The sequence below is a fragment of the Rhamphochromis sp. 'chilingali' genome, assembly GCF_963969265.1.
Source record: "Rhamphochromis sp. 'chilingali' genome assembly, chromosome: 10".
In the NCBI taxonomy this organism is placed as follows: domain Eukaryota; kingdom Metazoa; phylum Chordata; class Actinopteri; order Cichliformes; family Cichlidae; genus Rhamphochromis; species Rhamphochromis sp. 'chilingali'.
This window is the reverse complement of record NC_137937.1, coordinates 5,424,816-5,441,164: the sequence shown is the minus strand read 5'-3', so window position 1 is coordinate 5,441,164 and position 16,349 is coordinate 5,424,816. Positions and strand designations below refer to the sequence as shown.

The 16,349-nt window shown below is 40.1% G+C and overlaps 1 protein-coding gene across 1 annotated transcript in view; it reads right to left on the bottom strand.

Annotated features, from left to right (window-relative positions):
* Positions 1 to 6,157, bottom strand: part of LOC308404416 (syncytin-A-like) — a 213,214-nt gene extending 207,057 nt beyond the window's left edge. Inside the window, exon 1 of the mRNA XM_080894450.1 lies at positions 6,032 to 6,157. The gene's annotated coding sequence lies outside the window, so the exon portion shown is untranslated. The remainder of the gene's footprint in view (positions 1 to 6,031) is intronic.
* Between the last annotated feature and the right edge of the window lie 10,192 nt (positions 6,158 to 16,349).

Genomic DNA, 16,349 nt, shown 5'->3' with positions numbered 1-16,349 from the left:
GCTGTAGGCTGCTTTTATTCATGTCCTGTGAAACCACAGCATGGTTAACGTTACTCTCCTTTAGCACCTTTACCTTTGTTTTCTTCACACAAGAACTCAAAGCTGCACATTCTGCACATGCACATGGATGTTGACCAAGGATGAACAACAAGAACAAGAAAGCAACATTTAGGTGTTTCTTAAATAAATACACAAAATACCGTCATGCACCCTCATCCACTAGCTTCCTCTCAATTTTTTTTCTTTTTTTTTTTGTTTCTAAGAGTTTTTTTTTTTTACCTTTCAGTATGTTCAGTAAGACTTTTTTACCTGTTTAACTGACTTGTAAATTACTTGTCAGGAATATCCCTACTCTAAAACAAACGGCAGCAAAGTGTCGTATTCACAGGCTGATCAGCGATGTAGTGTCATGACTCTGGCACACAGTGGCAGTCAGTATGCACAGGAACTAACATTAGCATTGTAATAAAATATATAAATTATGGAGAATTATCAAATCCCAGCCATCTCTGTAGTTATATTACACATCATATGGTTAATGATTAGGGGTGCAACGATACACAAAATTCACGGTTCGGTTTTTCGATACAATAAAATGTTCATGTCTTTTTAATTTGTCATTTATTAAAATTATAAATATATATTTTAACTCAAAAGTACAGTTTTTAAGTTTAATGTTGCTGAAACAACAAAATAATAATAAAAAAATCTATCTGATCGAGAAATCACTCATCTTTGGAAAAGAGAGTTTATTACAGAGAAATGTCTCTTTCCAAAATAAAAGCTATACTATATGCTTCTTCTGGGCTATATTCTCAGCAGCATATTAAACATATCAGGTCCCCATAAGGAGAATCATGTGCTAACGGCTGTCTAAATGACTCGGGTAAAGTTTATAGCATGCGTGCTTGTTGTTTTTGTCTGCTTCCACTTGTCTTTGCAATAGGATGATGTTGGCGTAAATGTGCAGTCATATTCGTTGTGTTCCCACTAGTGCTGTCAGCGTTAATCTCGTTAAAATGGCATTAACGCCATAACGCGGCAAATCTCCGTTAACGAGTTACCGTGCGTGGGGCTGAACGGCGTCAACCCGTTAACAAGCTAACTGTTCTAACGCGCTAGTTCCCACCAATTGAGCATTGCGCGGCACATCCGACATACTGTTTTACTTTTGTCCATGACACGCTTACCTTCAGGGTCATACTTCACATGAAGACCAAAATAGTTCCAAACGCCAGATCTGAATGAGGGTGGGGGAGGTTCAATTTCGGGTAGCGTTGAGGCAGTTGCTATGCTGCAACGAGCTTAGCTTCTGTCTTGCTAGCTTGCGCTGCGCTCAGTGGATCTGCACTCGACAGTGCAGCATAGGCGCAGTAGTTCGTTCGATAGTGTATCGTTCGATACATATGCGTACCGAACCGAAAGCACAGTATCGAACGGTTCAATATTGATACGAGTATTGTTGCACCTCTATTAATGATGCGTCAAAATAGCTTGTTATAAACCTTACTCAATATTTAGTCTGGATCGCACCATGCCTATGTAAAAAGTCAACCTTCATTTTGATCTCAGCTGCACATCATTGTGATTCTAGTGCACTTTACAAAATCTGCCCAAGCCAGACGGATGCATAATCACCTGCTGGAATATACTGCACCATAACACAGAGATCGGCAAGGTGAAAACAAAAAAACGTACCAGTCGATCTGCACAGTGGTGTAACAGTGGTGATGATTTGTCTAGAAAGGACACTAGTGCCTCTGGTTAAATTTTGTCCAAATCTGTATTAATAAGCAGACATCTCTTTACCTTCTGTTGTCTTTGACTTCCAATTAGAGCTTATTGTTTTGCACAGCAGATCAGTTACCATTCTTTCACTTTAAGGAAGGTTATGCGAATTGTCATTCATCTCTCTAAGCGCTATCTTAATTGTTGTAGATGAGCATCTAACAATGCGACTATTCAGTAGTGTTAAAATATATGCGACATGCCTCCATCAACAGGTCCCATCCCTCAGGGCATCTTATTCATATCAGCTCTTGTGTTTTTTAAACTAATTTACTTGTGTTTTCAAATGTCTTACATACGAGCATACTGAACACAGCAGATTGTTCTGTATTCGTTTGTAAAACGTGCCGTGGCTTACTGCATCGCTATATCTGTAATGTGTGTTTCTTTATGTATTCTTTATATAAATGTAAATCCTTTCTTCTGCTGTATTTTGTTGAAACTACAAATAGTATTTGCAAAACTACATATCTGGTTTATATTCACAATTTGTCTGCTTAACAAATCTGCATTATTCTTCTCAGTTTGAACAGTCATGTATACTGTGCAACTATAGGGAATAGCCTTTTAAGACTAGGCAAATAAATATGTCGTACTCCTTATTCACACCAAAACATACACAGGGACCCACAGAGTGCAAATATATTCAAAGTAGAAATGGGTTATGATGACAAGACACTAACTGTTCTACCTGTGTACTCAAGGCTTTCACCACCATAGGCAGTTTTACAACCACCGTTGTCCAACAGGTCTGAGCTCACGCCCCAGTGTGCTTAAGCATCCCTATCTTCCTTTTTTGAAAGAGATGGGTTGTATAGTTTAGCTGAGCTAACTAAACATTGGCAGGGAAGTAAACATTCAAATAGAAAACTGGGGAAAGCAAATCTGAAAATGGTTAACCTCGCAATAAGTAATTATGCAGTTTTGTTAGGAAAAACTATTGGTGCCAAGATTAGCAAGCTAGCATTGCTAATCTTGAATACTTTTTTTTACACCCTCCTCTAAACACCAGCCGTGTAAGATTCATGCAAATATTTCATGTGTTGAAAACATCATTTCAGACTCACCTGTTCTTAATGCAGCCATTCACACCAACCACATAATTTCGGATCAAGCTTGATTTTTCAGATTTCTTTGCCTGCAGATCTGACCGGTCAGACCACTGCATTTGCAAACAAGCACACTTGTAGTTCAAAACTACCACTGAATATAGAATGATACGGAAATAGTAAATTTATACTAGTTTTCCTTAGACACATAGCTAGCACCTCTCTGGGTCAAACCGCTCTGAAATTATTTCTCTGCCTCCTCAGATGTGGTCGCAATTCCACCAACAAGAGCTCAAACTGCCCCACCAACATCCTGAAATATGTATGAAAGTGATGAAAGACTCAACTCCTGGATCAAACCAATAAATTCTGCCTGCTGCCGCCTTCTCGTGAGAATCGGATTTCTTCATTTTCTTGTTTAGAAACATCAGGACCAGCTATTGCTTGATGGAGACTTTTCTTCACAGTGCATTTTTTAAGGATGCATTTTTCACAAAAAATATAATTCACTGTTGAGTTTTTGAATCTCCCAATATATATTTAAAATATTTACTAGCGCTGAATCATGAATGAGCTTTGAATACTGCACATACATGCTAGCTTCTGTATGTATGGGTTAGCAGTTATTAATTGGTTGGTGTTAGTGCTTTAAAAGCCTTTACTCATTTTTTTTTTCAACATAGTCCCAATTAAATCTTTGGCTATCTTGTTAAAAAAAAAAAAAAAAAAAACGTGTTAAATTTCTCCGTACTAAAATGAAGAACTCAAAATCAATATGTTCTTACATACTGTCATATTAGCACAGAAACGAATGTGTTCAATAGTAAAAATCCAGAAAAAGCCAGGTGGGGAATCTTCTCTCTCTTACAGTAGTCGCTATTATGTGCTACTGAGTATTTTTAAGATTATAAAAGAGGGCTTTGTCAAATAGAGACATGTATACTTAGCAAACGTCCCACTGAAGAAGACAGACAACACATAAGTACACAGATGTGCTGTAGATGTGTACCCAGGTGCAAACTCATAACTGGTGCAAGCTGATTCTATTTTTCTGCAAGCAGCTCTTGGCAAAAACATAAGTACACTGCACCCACTGCATATTTAGTAGTCATGCAGCTGATGGACACTTTTGAAATTGTGCAATACTCACTTTAATATATATCAATCAAATTATGTTAGTAAAGTTACCTTTAATTTTGTACAACACAGTCAGTCATTTAAACTAACAACTGTTGAAGCCAGTGCAGGTCTCTAAACATGTCTATTGGTTTGCAGGTACATTGTGGCACTTGTGCAATGGAAAGACTGCATGAGAGGAAGAAGATGATGATTGGCAGGGCCCTCTGGCCAGCTGACTGGCTGACAAACTCCCTGGCCAACTGGTTAGGGGTTTTCCTCTTCTGCAGCTGGACAGAAAGGAGGAGAATGTAGTAGGATAACTGAAGAAGTGAGAGACAGAGAGGGGGGAACACAAGTAAAAGAGAAGGGAGAAATGGACCAAGCGCTGTGCCAGCAATTCGCTCTGCTGTTGTTTTAGGAGCCTTAATAAACACATCCATAAACTTGGTCTGTGCACCGCTCTCCTTCCACCTCTTCCCAGGATGGCCAACGCAAGGCGCACAGGGGGAGTTGAAGACAACAAAACTCTATTATAGCACCATTTCAAGTTCTACTTTGCAGCTTACTCATATTTCTGAGAACATCTGAGTCAAATGCTCTGGAAAGAACCAGCTGACATGAACAGCTTATACACATAATTGTTTGAAACTCTTAAGAAACACTTGATTTTACTTGATTTGCACGTTAGTTCCTATCATTCTGTGTATTTACCTTTGCTAGCTCATTGTTTGTTTTTAGAGCCAGTAAAGTTTCAGTCACTGCAGAGCCAAAACAAATAACGATTCTGCTGGGGTGTATATTGCATGTGTATTCTTGCGTAATCATTTAGAACTGCCCTGCTTTTTATTTCTGCCAAGCCACTCTTGCAAAAGAGATTTCACATCTCAAGAGTCCTAGGGCCTGTTCTTCGTACCGCGCTAAGTGAGTTAGCTGGATGAGATTGTTGACGATTTCGCGTGATCCTGGATCGTTCGGTTCCCCGAAGCCCATCCGGGACTTGCTGTCATAGCAACAGAGCCGTAAGCGTAAACCTGCTGGGGAGCAGGTTTACTTTATGTAAACAGGATTAGATCGCGGCCACGCAGGTATGTCCGCGTCATTCATACGAAAGCAACAGCGATATTCCACCACTGTTTCACCATAAATAAATAACATCAATGTAACTAAAGATAATGCAGCACTTGATCCTTTTATTGATTTCACACAGATACATACAGGTCATTCCCTAAAAAAGGGAAATGTACTATTAACATTCTATTACATGTATGTGATTATTACAGATGTAATTCATATTTCAGAGTAGTAATTGTAAATTACTTCGTGTAATCAAGATGAGAGACCACGGCTATAAAAGCGAAGGTGGATTTGGGAAGTCTGTCGCAGTCATATCCTGTCCGTTTACGCGAGCAACCCATTGCGGAAGGTGCAAGATTGATAAGGAGAGTCCTCAGAATTCAGCGTATATTGCGGGACAGACAGGATCCTTTAGCTCAGCGCGACAGTGTGCTCATAGAGAGATATCGATTTTCCCGTGAGGGTATATTCACTTAACCAACTTGTTGACGAGGGGGTGCAGGACCACCACCTGTCTTTTTTTTTGCTCTGCCCTTTTCTTGGTTGCTGTTATGAACAAACAAACAGATTATTCCAGGGTCTCTTTCCAAGAGACGACAAGCAATATAAGTGATAAATATTACCATTCTGTAGAATATTCTTATATTTCACTTTTACTTGTTCCCATGTTCTAGTGGGTCCTGTTGTGGCTCTAATGTGAAAGGGGATATAATATAACATATTATAATATAATATAATGTAATATAATATTGGATAATATGGTGTGATATGATAAATCTACCCTACCGCCTACTGGTGTTGGCCAGAGGGGCCGATGGCGCGATATGGCAGCCTGGCTTCTGTCAGTCTGCCCCAGGGCAGCTGTGGCTACAACCATAGCTGCCTCCACCAGTGTGTGAATGTGAGAGTGAATGAATAGTGGCATTGTAAAGCGCTTTGGGTGCCTTGAAAAGCGCTATATAAACCCACTCCATTATTATTGTTATTATTGAATTACTTACGAGTTTGATTTGTCAGCAACTTTCTGCCAGCCCTCTCTCCTTGCTTTTGCAGCCTTTGCAGTGTTCCCTTGCGTTTTAATTAAACTCTGAAACTCCTGAAATCCCTCACTCAAGAGTTCTTGCTCTGCTGCCGAAAAATACCGAGCGCGCTCCTTCGACATTTTCGCCGACCAATCAAAGGGTTGCCGATCAATGTTTCTACTATCGATGCGTAGCCCCTGTTGGGCCACCCAGTGATGTCACATTACTTCATCCAGCTATACTAATCGTCAACAACAGGTGTGTTCGGGGAACCGGAATAGCGAGCTCAGAGTTAGCGCGATGATTTGGTCTTGGATGTTTCATTTGATCTTGGATGTAGTAAGCGACGTACGAAGCACAGGGCCCTGGTTGGGATTTTTTTGTGTGTTTGTTTTGGTTTTTTTGTAATCTGTTTGCATTTGTCTATATGTAGCAAGTTGTAAGCCATGCAGCCACCTCCTCCCGGTCTTTACCTGGCTGGCACCATTTGAGTTTAAATATGTGGATTCCTATTGGCTGTGCAAAAAAAGGGCATAGTATATATAAGATAAAGGCTTATGAATTAGGTCATGAATGAATTAGCTAAACATGCCCCCAGGATCCCAGACCAGGGGTTGGCAACCTGCAACAAAGAGGACAAAATAAAACATATAGTATATGTATTAATAGGGTAACATTACAGTTGAACATAATTCCACTGAGAAAAGAAACAGGAATCAAACGACTGCAGCGATGTTAATATTATTGAATTGCCTTTCATGGATCTCTTTACTACCATCTATTTCAATTATGATTGCTTTGAACATCCATAAACACTTTTGAATCCAGACTTGATCAGATAGCACAAAAGCATAGTCCAGTGTATGCACGCTGATAAAATGTATCTATCTAACTACTGCGATTATGTGATTATGCTATGTTCAGCTTTTCTTTGGCCTCGACCTGGAAACAGTATCTGGAAACTGGGGAGCTCTGTCAGTCAACTCATTCGTTCACTGCCCACCAGTACCCTAACCCAGACACTGCAGCTGTCCAGTCTCCCTCTGGGGTCAAAGGGAACATCCTAATGCTTGTCCCACTTGAGACTAGCACCTGTTGGTCCCGTCTTAGCCTGCCTTTATAAAGACAACAGAAAATTCAATAAAACAGGCTTACAGCCACGAGGCCTGATGGTGCCTCTGCTGGCCCCACAATCACTCCTTTTTTTTCCCTCCTTCACTCCTTATAAGAAATAGTGAAATGAATTTTGAATCAAATCTTTTGTAGAATTGAGGAAGTCCATTTATTGTAAGTTGGTGATATGTGACAGTTGGATAACAACAGAAACAGTGGGTTTATGACATAGAGTGCATACACCATCCATACTGGGACTTTTTAAGTACTGGAAAAAGCTGTACATAGTTTGGCAAGCAACCGGTGTTGTTGTACATGATATAATCACAGTCTGTCAGTAGTGCATGGTTTGAAGATAATGACATAAAAAGCAAAGCAATCACACACCTAAAACCATCAAATTATATGTAATTTTTTTTGTCAATGTTGATTTATAAAATGTGGATTTCTAGGAACAGATGATGTTGAAATGTTTCCAACATCATTCTCCGTATCCGTATATACAGCATGTGCTGTAAATAGTGCATGCTTTGCTGTGCGTAGTTTGTGTCATTCTGTCATATAACCTGTACTTGCCACACTGTTCCAGTTCCCTTGCTTATATCACTGTCTGATTATTTAGATTAATGTGCCCGTAGATTTCCAAGAGTCTAATTAGAGGGCAGATAGAGCCCACTGTCAAGCTGCCACATCGAAGATGTAGGAAAATTGGTCTGATTGTGGCTGAGTCACTGTTCTGATCTTTTCCTTCATTAGAGCAAATCCCAACCACAAAGACCAATGAAAAAGAGATTTACTGTAGTCTGGGAGGTCCATCTAGAAAAGACGAGTGTGGCTGTGTCTGTTGTCTTGAGTTTGTGATGAACAAAACATGTTTCAGAGCTTCTTTTTTTCGCCTCTTCTAACTGTCACTCACGCTCAAACACCCTCTGCCTGTCTTATAATTAACTGCAGTTGTTAATGGGCTCAAGAGGAATTTAGCTTGTAAGCTGACCCCACAATTAGGGCTTGTTGACTTTGCATAAATGTCGGAGGCTGCACTCCCCAGGGGCAAGGGGCAAAAGAAGGCCGTCTTTGAGGGGCTGCCAGGCCTGGCTGGACCTCCTGAGATGCCGGAGGAGGAAGTGGGGTCCAAAACACACAAAGAGGAACGACAGTCTTCCACTGAATCCTTTGGGTCACACGGGACATTGGGTTAACCTCTGGAAACTTAGATGAGACCTCATGGACCAGCGACTCTCAAATGTAGATCCTCAAATGATGCATACTTGCTTAAAAGAGGAACTTGGAACTTGTAATTATGCTGGGGGCAGCAGATTGTTTTCTCACAGCAAGAAGGTTCTGGGTTCGAATCCACGCCTTTCTGTGTGGAATTAGTCTCCATTGGTTCTCTCCAGGTACTCTGGCTTCCTGCCTCAGACATGGGATATATTAATTTTAAACTGGCCATAGGTGTGAATGGTTGTCTGTCTTTCTGCGCTGGCGCTGCAATGGACTAGCGACCCATCCAGGTTGTGCAGTGCCTTTCGCACTATACCAACTGGGATGGGCTCCACCTCCCTGTGACCCTGAATAGCATACGTGGAAGAAAATGAATAGGTGGATGTGATTGTATTGAAGTATTGTGCTTGTTGATGCAGCCATGGAAAGTCCCCACATACTATTTGTGGGTTTTCTGCAGAAAAGGAGTTTTGTAAGTGTGTCTTCACTTTTATTGGGTCCTGCAAGCCACAACAAGTGACAGCGCTCTTTATGTTTTGTCCTCTTTTTCCCTATTGCTTAATGGCGAGGTGATTCTGTAACACCGTGAGAACATGCTGTAAAAAAGGAAACACATCTGTGGCCACTAAACAACACAGATCATTCAGAGATATTTTTCCATCTGTTGATAGCTGTCTGTTGTATTATTATTAATCAAGTGACTATGAAAAGCATTATGTTATACTTTAGTTAAAAATGTTGTTATCATAATGTTGATATTAATCCAAAATTCAGTGCTTTAAAGATGAAACAGCAGCTACCTCTCTGTTCAGTGCTGACACTGAGGTTTCGTGCATTTATCATGCTAATGTCAGCAAACCTCAGATAGGATTGGCCAACCAATACATTCCTGAGTGAGTCTGTTCACATTACGACAGTTCTCTACTCGTGCAACCATATATTATATGTTCGTTATTTTATCACACTACTCTCACTGTGAATTCAAATTGGTTGGCTGATTTATGCGTTGAGCTCTGAACGCTTTCACACTGACATTCACTGCAAATTTAGGGCTGATCAAAGTAGGCGTTCAAGACCTCATCACTCATGAATGTAGGCATTCCTCAATTTCAAAATATTAGCCATAGCAGGAAAAGAATCAAAATGATGGAGCACTTTTTTCCAAGCTTCACAGAGTTGCCTGCCTTAATGCTGACATAGTTTTATTCTCCATGGTGTCACATACTGACTTTTTGTCAAAGCCACTGGTGTCTGGGGTCACACGAAGCCTTCTTTGGGAGCTGTATATTTTGTAGTTTGTCTTTGTTTTACTGTCATGTTGCTTAGTTTATCTTGTTTGCCACTTTTTTGTTCACTTTAGGCAAAAAAAAAAGGATTTGGAATACATAATAGCTTATAATTATAGATTTAAATTATGTTTGTTTACACACTGATACTGTGTTGACAAATAGAGCTTACGGAATATGATGTATAAGTGTAACCAGTGCAAATGTGGTGCGGTGCTCTGAACAGATAATTGGAGGTGAGCTACCCTCCCTCCAAGACATCTACAGGAAGCGGTGCCTGAGGAAAGCGGGGAGGATCATCAAGGACTCCAGTCACCCCAGCCATAAACTGTTCAGACTGCTTCCATCAGGAAGGAGGTTCTGCAGCATCCGGTCCCGTACCAGCAGACTGAGAGACAGCTTCTTCCATCAGGCCATCAGACTGCTGAACACGTCATAGACACCTCAGCTTCACTACTGGAACTTTAACATTATGCACTCCATACTGTACAGTAATGCCACTGTTTTGCACATGTCTCAACTCTGTATATTTTTATATATTTTATTTATTGTTTACTCTATTTAATTTGTAAAATATGTGTACACACACACACACACACACATAGAAAAATATTTAGTATACACATCCAGAAATGCATATACTATTATATACTGTACATATATTTATTAGTTTCAGATGTAGCCATTCTTGTATTTTGCTTGTTTACATTATTGTATTTTGCACAACTCTGTTGCTTGTGAAGTTCGCACACAAGAATTTCACTCACATGTGCTGTACCAATGTACCTGCACATGTGATGTGACAATAAAAGTGATTTGATTTGATTTGATTTGAAATGTGGTGCCAATTCAATTCAATTCAATTTTATTTATATAGCGCCAAATCACAACAAAAGTCGCCTCAAGGCCAATGCTTCTGATCAAGTACCAAAGTGCCACGCACAATTTGAATTCAGGTGTTTTCAGCCCCATTGCCACAGGTGTACAAATTCAAGCACCTAGTCACGCAGTCTGCCTTTACAAACATTTGTGAAAGAATGGGTCGCTCGGAGGAGCTCAGTGAATTCCAGCATGGCACTGCGATAGGATGCCACTATTGCAGCAAGTTAGGGTGTGAAACATCTTCCCTCTTAGATACTCCACAATGAACTATAACTGGTATTACTGCAAACTGGACACATTTAGAAACCACAGCAACTCAGCCAAGACGTGGCACACCATGTTAAGTTACAGAGCGATGCCATGAGTACTCAGGCGTGTAGTGCATAAATGTAACTAATGTATTAACATCAGCACAACAACTGTGCTCCAGGAGCTTTGTGGTATGGTTTCTATGGATGAGCTCCAGTAGGTTTAATATGTAAGTGACCCAATAATTTTGTCTGTATACTGTGTGTGTTGAGTTTGGTGCATGTCCAGGCTCATTTATGTGGAGTTAAATATTAAAAATATGACACTGTAAAAGTAGAATATTGGAAATTATTGCAGTAGCAGCTTACTAAGACATATGAATAACTTGGAGGACCACTGTGAACTTCAGACAGATTTGTGAGCTTAAGGCCAGGATTATTTTCATAGCTGTCATTTCTCACATGTGGGACACAACAGGGAATAGTCCAGTTCTGATGCAGCCACACTGCAGGAAATATTACAGGTAAGTAGGTTGTCTCAAACTTGAAGGACACAGAACATGGGATGTCTAGTTGCTAGCTATGAATTAACACTGTTACCTGCAGCTACTCTCACAACAGTACAAAACTGTGAAGGTTAAAGATCAGTTTATGTCCAAAGTGCCTGCACAGAAATTTTGCTTTCTCACAGTTCAAGTTTGCAGTGCATGTAACAGCCCACCTGTATCAGTAATGATTCACTCTTTCTATCTTTTTCACCTTTTTTGAGTCTTCTACAACTCAGTTTCCACTAAACTTGTCTCGATAATACTTGACATCCCTGAACTTGATTTACGAGTCCAGCTTTGACTGTAAAGGTATCTTGAGGATTTACTGACTAATAGCAAACTATGTCTTTTAACACTTAACTTATCCTACAGACCATCATAAATCATTCTTTTGTTACTTTTTGTGCTCACAGAGTTTTGCTGAAACTCCGCAGACACACACACACACACACACACACACACACACACACTTACAAGACAGGCTCAGTCCAAATGAGCAGTAATTGGTTTTTGCTCTGCTGTCAGGTCAGGGTTCAGAGCTGTACAGCAGCAGATTGTGTGTGTTTATGACAGAGATTTGCAGAGAGATTTGCTGCACTCTCAGCACACATAAAGTGTGACCTTCACTAGTCGGGCTATTGGAGTCAGTTCCCTCCATCTTCAAACGCCATCCCAGCAGACAGTGAGTCAATACTCTGTGCAGCCTCAAAATATCTTGTACAAATGGATTAAAGCAGCTTTTGAATGCCAACACCTCTGAGCATTACAACATGAGGATTTAAGCTAGCATGCAGCAGCTCAAAACCGATCAAAGTCTCATGCACTTCTTTTTTATTTTTTATCCCCATTCTAGGTTTTGGTCATGTGATTTCAATAACTGGCGAAACTTTGAGAGCGAAATCACCTGCTGCAGTGTTTGGCTAGAATGAAACCGTGCAGGCAGCCAACTCTCTGTGGCACATGACTTTTCATTCCTGCAGAGCTATCATTACGTTTTGTTTGTTTCTTGTAAAAATAAACCTCTGCATGCAGGCAAAAGGTAAAAGACACATCAGACCTCATTTTATACTTTCCAGAACTGCATGGTTTGTACTCCGCCCAACTATTTAGTTTTCTTGTGTGCACCAACCATGGATGCACTTGAATAGACAGCAGTGAGAGATGACAACTCATAAACTGCGTCTGTGATTCTTAATACTACTTAGGCCTTACAAAGACAGGTCTAGAAACCAGTGAGTGCTCACCTGGCAACCAACAGCTGCTAGAGAGAAATAAATATCCCCCAATCAGTTGCAATTAGTTGCTAGAGGTTGCTGGTAGTCGCTGTGAAATTGATTGCTAAGGCCCAATCATGCAGGCCTAGAGATTGGTCAGTGACTCCCTGGCAGCCTTCAGCCACTAGGGGAAAGTGGCTATTCCTGATTGGTTGGCAAATGGTTGCAAAGTTTGATCATTAATATACCAAATAGGTTTCAAGATTGAAAGCTGAGGCAATGTTGAAACATCAGTATCTCAAAAACTATTAAAGAAAAATAATTTTCTATTGTTTTTCTTACCATCAAAATGAACCAAAATGTATAATTTGGGATAAATGTATCAAAAAATGTCAAAGTATTGGCTAGTTAAAATGTGAAAAAGAAATCCAGCAATCCTGCAATATCCCATATTTGAGCACACTCTAATAAAAAATGTCAAATTGCCAAAAACACCCACTGACTATTACTGAACTTGAATTACAGAATAATGTCAAATAAAGTATGTAAAATTCTTAGTCACAAAAATGAAGAAAATGTCAATCAGCTTTTATGTTGGATAGAATAAATATTACAAGTTTTAACGAACACAATGAAAAAAGTATTCTAATCCAATTAGAACAAAATACTGGAGTTACCAGATTCTACTATTATAACTCAGAACATAAATTTGGTTCAACAAAAACTGGTTCCCTTTAAAAGAACAAAACTAAATCTAAAACTAAAACTATAGTAACAAAGTATTTTAACAAAGCAACCATTCAAACAAAACTCAAACAGGCCTAACAAAAAAGAAAATGTCCTTTATCTCAGCCCCTACTCTGATATATAACGTGGCTCCCATCCTCTTCTGGTCAGATTACTTTAGCGTAAGTGTGGACAGCACCACTGAAACATAAAACAACTTAACGTAAGATAAATTAATTGAACAGTTAACCATGCAGATAGACAAGAAATGCTTTGATTTTGTTCAATTTTTTAGTTGTGTTGCTGCAAGTATGATTGTGATCCTCACAATCTTCATATGTAAAGGGAATTACAGACCAGCATTACAGACCAGAGGAAGAGTCTAAATTCAGTACGTGCTCTTTAGCCGTTCTCAAGGAGGAACTTTATGTTTCTTGAACGGAAACCTAACTATTGTATCCTTCCGTAGTTATACGGTGTGTTATAATGATTTCGCAATCTTTCAGACTGTGTGATGGATATTCTGCTGAATGTTGGGCCTCTTAGGAACCTCACTAATTGCCTTATGTTTCTCTTAAAACATATCATCAAGGCAATTTTAAAGCTAACACAAGCTTATCAACAATCCAAATGAACACTCCTGTCATGGTGATTCCGGTATTTTGTCCACCTCGTTGTATTGCTTAGGTATGTCATGTTTTACAGTGCGTATGGAAGACAGATTAGCAGTTAGTCCACTCATTATATCATATCTCCCAGAGAGACACATGTTTGGAGGACAGCAAATCAAGCTCTAATGAAGTCATAGCCAAGAGAAATGCTGGGATAGGCCCACAGCGACCATGTGTGTCCGATGCCAAGAGCCTCTGCACAGTGATGAACGACTGCAGCCGAATTTTACTAATGATCATTTTGGAAAAGCAAATAGATGTATCCAGCATCAATATTTCTTAATTACCATCGTTTCCTGTGAAATTCTCTGTTGACGAAAACAGGGCGAAACAATCAATCAGGCTAAAAGAGAGAAAGGGAGAGCTCGGGAAGCAGAAAAGTAAATCTTAAAGGATGAAGTTTCATTATTTGCAAAAGATTTTCACCTTTTTTAGTGTCAAAGTGTGGCTGTGTGCCCGAGGACACTAAGGGGAGTGACACCCACTGTAAAAAGTGTGCGTGTGGGGAAACCAAGATGAAACCCCCTTGGGTTTTCTCGACTTCCCACATCCCCTGCAGACTACATGCCAGTGGCTGTATGCTGCTCATGTATACCGTGTTAGCTGTGCCAGCAGGAGAGCATATACACACACACACACACACACACACGCACACTGCTAACACCTCTGTACAAAGGGCTGCTTGAGGTTCAGTGATGGTAGCATGATGTGTGCGTGAGCTGTCTGGCTGGAAGCTGGGAAGCTCCGGTGGTACCTAATTTCCACTTTTCAGCTGAGCTTTGATATTTTCGACTGTATGAAACCTACTCAGCATTAAACTGCAGATGGAAAAGTTAACAAGAAGCTTAAAAAAAGAAAGCGGATCATGTTCTACCTGTCATTTCTAATATTAAATATGTCGATCAGCACATTTTTGAATATTAAACTCAGACATGTATCACTAGTCCTGTCTTTTTCCTTTATTATTTATCATTAAATGTCTGGAACTTGGGTGTGCTAATCAACATTAATCTCACTTTTTTAAACAAGATTGTCCCTTCCTGTTTACACAATCTGACAAAGTTTGTGAGAATATACTCAACACTGAGTTTGACCCAAATTATCATTCACACTTTTTTCACTCAGTCGAACAGTTGCTTTTTCTTTAATAATGATAAATCATGATAAAAATAAAAAATATATAAAATAGGATACCTTTCATAAGCCTTTCATAGCTTTTCCCCAGAATATATAATGAAACCGCTATCCCCACAACAACTAGTGTGTGGCTTGAGAGCAAGCAGGAACCTGCTATTCTGATTACAGATTGCACATAAAGAACAGTGTGTTCAAACAGAAAGGTGAAAACGAGTGCTGATCTGTCAGCTGATCAGGTTGGATCAGGTGGAGAAGCCGCTGCACACGACCGGGAGCATCAGGCAGAGGCCCTGATCTGCAAGATCTTGGACTCCTACCTCAAGCAAAACTTTGACAACATTCTTGAGGAGGCTGGGGACAAAGAGTCCAAGTGGACCAAGTTCCTCAACCTCGCTGCTGAGGCAGCTGCACAGAGCTGAAGGCATAAAGTAGTTAATACATGTCATGGCAGCAGCTGAAGAAAGAGTCTTTTCAAGCTTGGTAGGCTTGTGGGACTTGTTCAGCCAAACCAGAAGTGGCTTTGCAAAAAAATTCGGAACCAGGCGTTCATTCGGCCTTGAGGCTGTTCTGGCAAATCATCAGGCGACAAGTCCAGACTTCTCCATATTGAAAGGAACCAGCTGAGGTGGTCCAGACATCTGATTACTAATGCGGTCCCCAACCCCCGGGCCTCGGACCGGTACCGGTCCGTGAGTTGTTTGGTACCAGGCCGCGAGAGTTGAGGCTCAGGTGTGAAATGTATGGTTTTCAGGGTTTTTATCGTTTTTCAGCGTTATTTTGTTATCGTTTTTATCGTTAACTCAGTTTTCCTGGGTCTTTTCACGTGTGTTATGAATAAATCTTCTTTTTTTCGGTACTGGTACTAGTTTTATTTTGTTGTATTTATCCGCGACACCTTAAAGGCCGGTCCGTGAAAATATTGTCGGGCATAAACCGGTCCGTGGCGCAAAAAAGGTTGGGGACCGCTGTCCTAAATGCCTCCCAGAGGTGTTTCGGCCATGTCCAACTGGTCAATTTGTCAGATGGATGGATGGATTTTTATTTTCTCAATTGTAAGTTTGCTTTAGCTTTGTGAAAGGTTTTATTTCCCATTTTATACGCATATTAGTGACCTTTAAAATATATCAGTATGTGCTGGTGTAAAGCACTCTGATAAGTAAGTGATAAGCAAACAGTCCATGTTTTATACCCAATGCATTTTAAATTTCTACATTCCTTACCCACCCACCCACCCACCACACTTTCTGTTAA